Genomic DNA, 8931 nt, shown 5'->3' on the forward strand with positions numbered 1-8931 from the left:
ACACCTATTTTTCTATGTTTCTATGAAAACTTTAGTTTGATTTACTGCAATGCAGGACCTCACACTTGTCAAGGTTACATTACATGTGCTACTCCTTGGCCCACCTTCCCAACTAACCTAGATTGTGTTGTCACTCTCCACTTCACCAATTTTAGTGTTAGCTACAAATTCTCAAATCACATTAACCAAATCAAATTGCCATCAAAATCATTAAAATAGATAACAAACAACAGTGGACCCAGCACCAAGCCCCGCAGCACAGGCCTCCATTCAGAAAAGCAAGTCTCTACCACCACCCAATGTCTCCTACCACTCAGCCAGTTTTAAATCTGTGGTGGTACACCACCGGCTCAATGGCCTGCAATTCCCTGGTTTGTTCTTGCTGCCTTTTTAAAGCAACATCACAAGATTAACAGCTCCGTTTTCCAGCCCCTCTTCTGAGCCAAAGTATCTTTGCAAGGGCCTCTTCAGTTTCTTCACTGGCTTTCCACAAGATGCCAGGAAGCAATTGATCAGGCCCTGGGGATTTGTCCAGCTTAATGCACTCCTCCAACCCTTCTTCCCTGATACTTCATATATGGTCTAAGACATCACAACTCCTTTGCTTCAACCTCTTTGACTCCATGATTTCCTCCACAGTACAGTCAGAGAAGAAATCGTCACTTAAATCTCACCCATCTCATGTGGCTAGAGTTAGAGTTGGAATCAATTGCACATGGTTATTATTCAGCGATTGATTTGAAGATAGAGAACCACAATTTTCTGATTGAATAATTGATCATTATTGTTTCAGATAGTTGCAGAAAAACTAAAGCACAACACTGACAGCAGGGAGCAGAACAGCACAGAAGGGATCGCTACACTTTGGGTGCTGATAACTTCTCAGAGACTGAACAACTCAACGAAATTATTTTTTTGCTGCAGATTGTCCAGCCTACCTTTATAATTAAGCTCTCCCCTTGAAGCTTGTTTTCTCATTGCTCTATTCCCCTGAAATAATCTCTGAAGCAAACCCTGAAGCTAATTACTGACCTGTACATGTAGAATTATTTTTTTCATACTCACAGCCAAGGGAATTGGTGATTCTGCTTGATCTCACATGGTTGAGGCACGTATTATATTGGGTCTCATTTCAATTACACAGGCAATCTGCAATCAACTGGGCATCTCTAGCCAGCTGACAGGCACCAAAGATTTAGTCGGCTGCTGTTTTGCCCCAAGTGAGAGTTCAAAGTCTGGGTTATGATCATCGTTCATCAAAGGGGGGCATCACAAATGGAATTATGTGGTAGTGTACCACTCCAGCAGGGTGTGGGACCCACCTGTTTCAAACAGGCATCAATTATATCAGCGCCCAAGAGTGTAGTAACCTGCCATAATCACTATCGACCAGTAGCACTTACATCAACTGTGATGAAGTTTTGAAAGGCCAGTGTGGAAGCATATCAGCTCCTGTCTGAGCGGTGATATGGATACATTCCAGTTTGCCTATCATAGCAACAGGTCTATGGCGGATGCCATCTCACTGTTCTACACGAAGCCCTGAAACACCTGGACAGTAAAGATGCATTCATCAGGAATATTCAGTATTTAACACCATCATTCCCTCAAATCAGCAAACTCAAAGACCTGGGACTCAGCACCCCATCGTGTAATTGGATCCCATGGATTTCCTCACCTCTAGACCACAATCAGTGAAGATTGGTAAGAACATTTCCTCCACAATATCCATCAGTACCAGAGCACCACAGGGCTGCGTTCTTAGCTCCCTGCTCTACTCACTTTACACCTGCAACTGTGTGGCTCAATAAGACAATAACACCATCTACAAATGATACCACAATAGTGGGGTGTAGAAAGAAAGGTGATGACTCCGCATACAGGAGGGAGATTGAAAACTTGGTTGAATGGTACACCTACAACAACCTCGCACTCAATGTCACCAAGACTAAGAAGCTGATTGTTGACTTCAGGAAGGGAAAGCCAGAGGTGCTAAATTCAGTGATCATTGGTGGATCAGGGATAGAGTAGTTAAGCAAATTTAAGTTCCTGGGAGTCACTATCAAGAAGATCTTTCCTGGACCCAACACACTAATGGCATCAAGAAGAAAGCATGTCAGCACCTCTACTTCCTCAGGATTGTGGGGTGGTTTGGTATGACACCAGAAACCCTAGCAAATTTGTGCTGACGGGCTGGTATGGGGACACCAATACCCCTGAGTGTAAAGCCCTCAAAAAGGTAGTGGGCACAGCCCAGAATATCACAGGCAAAACCATCCCTACTATCGGGAACTTCTGAAGGAAAAGCTGCCGTCAGAGAACAGCAGCAATCAGCAAGGATATACATCAGCAGGTACACACTCTGTTCTCACTGCTGTCATCAGGAAAGGGGCAACAGGTGCCACAAGACTCACACCACCAGGTTCAGGAACAGCTGCTGCCCCTCCACCATCAGACTCCTCAACAGCACACTTAATCAGGGACTCAGTTAAGAACTCTTACTTGTGCACTTTATTGATTTTTTAGAATTCTCTCTATATTGTACATTTTGTTTACATTTGTTATCTGTTTACAATTCTTTATTTCTTTGCTTGCTTACTCTGTGTACAGTCATTTTGCACTACCAATAAGTGGTACTTCAGTCTCACCCACAGGAAAAAGAATCTGAGGGTTGCATGCGATGCCATATATGTACTCTGTTAATAAATCTGAAATCTGGGGGGGGGGGCGGGGGTGTGGGGTATGGTGGCTGCAGGCCATTATCATATTTTGGTTTCATATTGCAATCAGAAGGGCAATTTGGGGATGGGGTTGGAGAGCCGTGGCTGGTCAGGCTCAAACATCGAGTGACGCATTTCTCCATCTCCCTCTTCTTCATTCTTCTTCATTCATCTAATCATTTCTAAAACTCCTAGAGTCCTCAGCAGACAATTTTCTGGATGAGCCTGGCCTCTAATCAGAGCAATTCTGAATGCTTCACCAGCTGATTAATGTCACCACGGAATATGTTGGCCATGGTTCTTATAATATTTTACCATTGCTTTTCAGGTTTCCGGCAAGTCATTTGGGATTTCGGAATATGTAGCTCATAATTACAACTTTATTTTTTTTATATCTTTTTTGAATGCAAGGCGATTTATCTAGCAGAAAACTTTTCCAATATAAAGGAGGCAAGATGATCAATTACCCACTGAACTGCTGTTGGCAGACTATAGCGTCTACATTCAGATCTGTATTACATTACAGTTCTCTTTGATTCTTTCTCATTGAGCTACATAGTTGTACGGTATTGATTTCCCAATTGTAGTTCACTTTTCAGCTTAATCCAGTCTCCTTATCCCTTTACGTATACCTGTTAACTAAAACAAATGTCTTTAATTCTCAACAGTTCCTACATTGTTCCAAATAAAGACTTTCTCTCACAAGTAAATGATTGTACACACAAACATGTTACTAATTTACTATGTAAATTCACATCTTTTACATTAAATATTCTTTGACGTCCTAGTTCATTCGCAGCTGATTGGTGGTGCATATTATGTATTACATTTCTTCCAAGTGTGGCAGGCAATGGAATCCAATCCATTGCACAGATCCACAATCTGGTCAGAGTCAAGTACAGGAAAAAAAAACTCTCCATGGGATCATTTAAAGCTGAAGTGGATGGTGACTTGGTAGATATGTCATCACTATTGCCAAACTCATACCACTGCCAACAATTAGAATTTGAGAGGATTAAAGAAAAAACGATATCAAATTATAGAACAACCAGGTAAAATATCGTTTTTCACCATCGCACAAAAGGTGAAGGTTGAATCAGAATCCAGCATAGAATATTTTGTCATGAGCATGTCATGAAATTTGTTGTATTTGTGGCAGCCAGCGACACAGTGCAAACATTTATGGAACCACATTACAAAATAAATAAAAATAGTGCAAATAAAAGAAAACGACAAGGTAAGGCAGTGTCTGTGGTTCATTGTTCATTCAGGAATCAGATGGCAGAGGGGAAGAAGCTGTCTGTCCTTCTGCCGCTTGTCTTCGAGCTCTGGTACCTTTTTCCTGACAAAGAAAATAAAGGGACTCACAGATTTCATGTTCAAATGATGAAAGCTGGGGCATGAAAGGGCACAGGTTCACAAGGCAGAGAGTGGGAGGTAAATGCTCAACTATTCCATTAAAAAAGTTCCTTTGAACAGTTTGTAAGATGACTATAACAGCAAGAAGCTAGTGTAAGAAAAATATCTCAAATGTGTAGATTATAGCCTCAAGGGTCTAAAGAATAACTTTTGTTCACTCTATTCCCTATTGAAAATGGAAAGAAGTAGATGGTCCCAGCGGACTCGCAACATAAATTTTCTGAGGAGGTTTTAACTACAAAACTCAATCAGGACTCCAGTGCATAATTAATGCATTCCACAAGCAGCTTGCAGGAACCACAAATGCTTTAAAACGTTGGATCCTAGTTATTACTGATTGAAGGAGAGGGATAACCTTTAACTAACTTTCATCAGCAATAAGGAAGCCTTGCCTCATCCAACAAAATGTTTGACCTCACCCCAAGCCTCGGTTGGGATTGCTGCTGGCCCTTTATCTCCTGAAATGAAGCTAAGGATTATATTGAAGTAAAAAGAAAACCCTGGAGAAACTCAGCAGGTCAAAGAGTGTACTTTATGTAGCAAAGATAAAGATACACAACCAATGTTTTGGACTTGAGCCCTTGATCAAAGTATAAGCAAAATGTAGACAGGAGCCCAAACAAAATGGTGGGGTGAGGCAGGGGAGGGGTGCAAGAGATAATAAGTGGATAAGAGATGGAGGGCACAAGAAAGAAACAGGGGGAGGAGGGATGGCTCTGTGAATGGAGAGGAAAAGGGGATAGAGAGCTGGAGGAAAGGAGACAGAGGGATGGGGAGCCCTCGAGCAGAAACCGGAGAAGTCAATGTAAATGCCATCCAGTTGGATTCGAGCATTGTCTTGACAATTTAAATCAAAAACCTTATTTCAGAACTCTTTGCACAAATTTCCCAAACCACGATCTTCAAAGGTCTGTTTCTGGTTAAAAACATGGGGAAAGTAGCCTAGTTAGGACAACCATTCGATGGATCGGAAAAGATAAATTATTTGCAGTTGGGGGTAATTTCCTTAATTTCAGACTAAAGGATGTAGTCTGCTGAATTAATCATGCATGTTGAATAGATAAGCCTTTATCCCAGATTCTACCTGCCAGCTGTGTACAATTTCACTAGCACCTTCAAGTTCTGATCCCCTCCTCTAACATGAGTGTAGCAAAGACCGTGTTGAGATCTGCTCCTCCATGAATAATTGCCCTTCCTCTGCCATGAGAGAATTCTGAAAATGGGTTTACAGAGATGAAAATGCACTTTTGAGTTAAATCACTTGAAGTAAAACAGAATCTGTTCTCTTTATGTAGAGTTCCATGATGACATTTTTGGATAAAATAATATGAAATTTGTTGATATTGCTGACATGAATGTGTGACAGATTATATTGTGTTTGTATTGTATATAGATATGGTTTTGGGAGATAAATTGGGACAGGTTTTTTAGTGTAGGTCGTACAAACATTTTAAAACAAATCTTAATTAAAATACTGGAGCTCTGCTCATGCTAGACATGTTGGCCCCAGAGCCTTTGCAAAAGATTTGGAGAGTGCCCAAGAGACTTCACTAATGGATTGTTGTTTACAAAAAGGCAGCAGATGAAATAACTTGTCGGAGTCGCAGATGGTCTGGAGAGGAACTTGCTGTTCTAGGACGGTCGTGTGGTCTTACAAGCAGAGAGAGTAAAACAGGTTTTCTCTCTGAGAGAGAGAGAGAGAGAGAGAGAGAGAGAGAGATCAGTTTTACAGTCAGCAGCAGCAGCTGGGACTGGAACAGGACAAGCTGGCAAGCTTGTGGAAAACCCCATTTGGAAGACAGGTTGTGAGTGCGCAGTTCAGCCTGGTCAAAGGCCTTGTTGTTCATGCAAGAGGAGAGGACTAGTTATCTAATGTTTCACTTGAAATAAGAGAAACAGAAAGGAACTCTGTGGTGACCTGAGAGAGAGAGGGTATCATCTGGAGAACCCTGAGGGGGTAAGTTTCTTCAGCAGACACTGAAGTGGCTGATTAAAAAGGAATTAGTCAGTTGTGGGTGTCCAGCGAACAACAAATCTCTCTCTGAAAACCAACAAGAACCTTCCTGACTGTAACCATTTACCTTTTAAGCACCAAAGCCTGGTGAACTTTATAAATATTACATTCTGTGCATAGTATAAGAATTGCTTGCAACCAGTGAACTTGGAGGAATGAGAAGTGAGATTGGACTGTGAATCAAAGAACTTTTCTGAACTTACACACACATTACATACACGTGCGCTTAGAATTAGAAAGGGGTTAAATTAGGTTAGTTAAGTCAATAGTGATAAGTTAAAGTTTGATTCTGTTTTCATGTTTAAAGAAAATTAAAAGCAGCTTTTGTTTAAGTAACTATTTGTCTTGGTGAATATCTATTGCTGCTGGATTTTGGGGTCCTCTGGGCTCGAAACAAATGCAATGCAACTTGATGAACATGATACATTGAATGTGCAAGATATCTATGATTTATATGATGCCTGGATTCATGGTAAATGAAATGTAGACATTTTAAAGTGTAAAATTATTTGATTTTTGTCTGTATGAATGTACTGTATGAGCTGGCCTGCCCCTGTACCTGTGACTCCTCCCCTCTGAATCTCTCTAAAGGGGTAGCTGTGGTCCTGGTCGTGGCTATGTCCTTAGTCAGAAGGTGGTGGCGCAGCTCCTCACTCATAAACAAGATCCCGGTCACTATGGATATAGCAGGGGTATCCAAACACAGTGAATATGCTGTGTAGTGACTTTATGACTGTAGCTGTGGTTATGTCTGGGCAGGAGATGGCAAAAGGGAAGCATGAGTATTCATCAATAATGTTCAATTCCGGTTGGGCCTTTGAAGTCCATACTCAGGTGTTGCCCATTGCCCAGTGGCAAGAGGTCCTACTTGAGGCACTCCACACTACCAGGTCCCTTCTCTGTACTGCTATTAATGCTATGCTACATGAAAAGCTCTTTTCTTTCCCAAAGAAGTCAGTGTCAGGAACCACATTTCCGTCCTGGCTGACAATCTCTAGGCCTGCCCTGCTCCGGAGGCATACCAGGAGCCACAAGACTGACAACCTGGTTGAGAAGGTTCACCTCCTCCACACAATCCCCAGTATGTTTACATTGAGTACCAGGATGGGCAGCAAGACACAGTTTCTGTCCGGGACCTGGCGCATGCAGCGGGAACCTCCACCAACCCACCGACCAACCAATCAATATCCTTCCACCTACAGCCACCAGTGGTGCAACAGGCCACCCAGCCCCACTGATCCCATCAGCGCCCTGCCCAAACCCCAGACCAAGCAATCCCACGGTCCTATTAGCCCCCATCAGCTACTTGAGACTCAGACTGTCATGCAAAACACTACCCAGGAACCAGCAGCGGAGCCACAGCAGGCACTGCAATAGTCACAGTGGGGGCCAGGCCTGTATTGTTCTATGTTTTATACGAAGCAGGAAACAGGAAGGGCTCATCAGAAGTTATATGATAGTCAAGAAGGAGCTTAAGAAAGGACTTAGGAGAGCTCAAAGGGAGCATGAGAAGGCCTTGGCATGTAGGATTAAGGGGAACCCCAAGGCGTTCTGTGCATATGTGAAGAACAGAAGGATGATGAGAATGAAGGTGAGGCCGCTAAAGGATAAAGGAGGCAACATGTGCCTGGAGGCGGGGAAGGTTGGGGTGGTCCTAAATGAATACTTTGCTTCAGTAGTCGCTTGCTGAGGGTGAGGTCAGAATAGAACAGGTTTGTGTGCTGAACAATGTGGAGATTAAGGAAGAGGAAGTGTTGGATCTTTTTAAAAATATCATGATTGATAAGTCCCCAGGGCCAGTCGTGATATACCTCAGGTTGCTGTGGGAAGTGAGAGAACAGATAGCTGAGGCAGTCGCTTCTTTGGCCGCAGGGGAGGTGCCAGAGGATTGGAGAATAGCAAATGAAGTCCCCTTGTTTAAAAAAGGTAATAGGGAGAATCCTGGGAATTATAGACCTGGTGAACCTTTTGTCAGTGGTGTTCAAACTATGGGAGAGGATTCTTCAGGATAGGATCTATGAGTATTTGGAGAAGTATAGTCTACTCAAGGATAGTCAGGATGGCTTTGTGAAGGGTAGGTTATGCCTCATGAGCCTAATTAAATTTTTTGAGGAGGTAACAAAAGAAATTGATGAAGGTAGGGTGTTAAATGTGGTCTATTTGGATTTTAGTAAGGCATTTGACAAGGCCCCCCATGAGAGACTCGTTCAGAAAGTCATGAGTCAAGGGATCCATGCAACCTTGGCTCTATGGATAAAAAATTGGCCTGCATGTAGAAAGCAGTGTAGAAGCGAAAGGAAAGTATTCTGCCTGGAAGTTGGTGACTGGTGGAGTATGGCAAGAATTTGTTTGTGATTTTTATAAATGACCTGGATGAAGAAGTGGAAGGATGGTTCAGTAAGTTTGTGGATGATACAAAGATTGGAAGAGTTGTGAATAGAGCTGAAGGTTGTTGAAGGTTACAAGAGGACAGGATGCTGAGTTGGACAGTAAAGTGGCAGATGGAGTTCAATCCGGATAAATGTGATGTGATGCATTTTGGAAGGACAAACCAGAAGATTGAGTACAAGGTTAACGGTTAATGACTTAAGAGTGTGGATGAATAGATCCATCAAAGTTTCCACATAAGGTGATAGGATAGTTAAGAAGGCCTGGGATGCTGGACTTCATTAATAGGGGGACTGAATTCAAGAGCAGAGAGGTCATGTTGCAACTTTACAAATCTCTGATGAGACCACATTTAGACTATTCTGTTCAGTTCTGGTCACATCATTATAG

General features: G+C 42.4%; 1 long non-coding RNA gene across 1 annotated transcript in view; it reads right to left on the reverse strand.

Moving 5' to 3' along the window:
- Positions 1–2493: 2493 nt before the first annotated feature.
- LOC138752298 (uncharacterized) overlaps positions 2494–8931 on the reverse strand; it is a 32126-nt gene continuing 25688 nt past the window's right edge. The window contains exon 3 of the long non-coding RNA XR_011350497.1: positions 2494–3359. This is a non-coding gene — a long non-coding RNA (uncharacterized lncRNA). The remainder of the gene's footprint in view (positions 3360–8931) is intronic.

The sequence above is a fragment of the Narcine bancroftii genome, chromosome 2, assembly GCF_036971445.1.
Source record: "Narcine bancroftii isolate sNarBan1 chromosome 2, sNarBan1.hap1, whole genome shotgun sequence".
In the NCBI taxonomy this organism is placed as follows: domain Eukaryota; kingdom Metazoa; phylum Chordata; class Chondrichthyes; order Torpediniformes; family Narcinidae; genus Narcine; species Narcine bancroftii.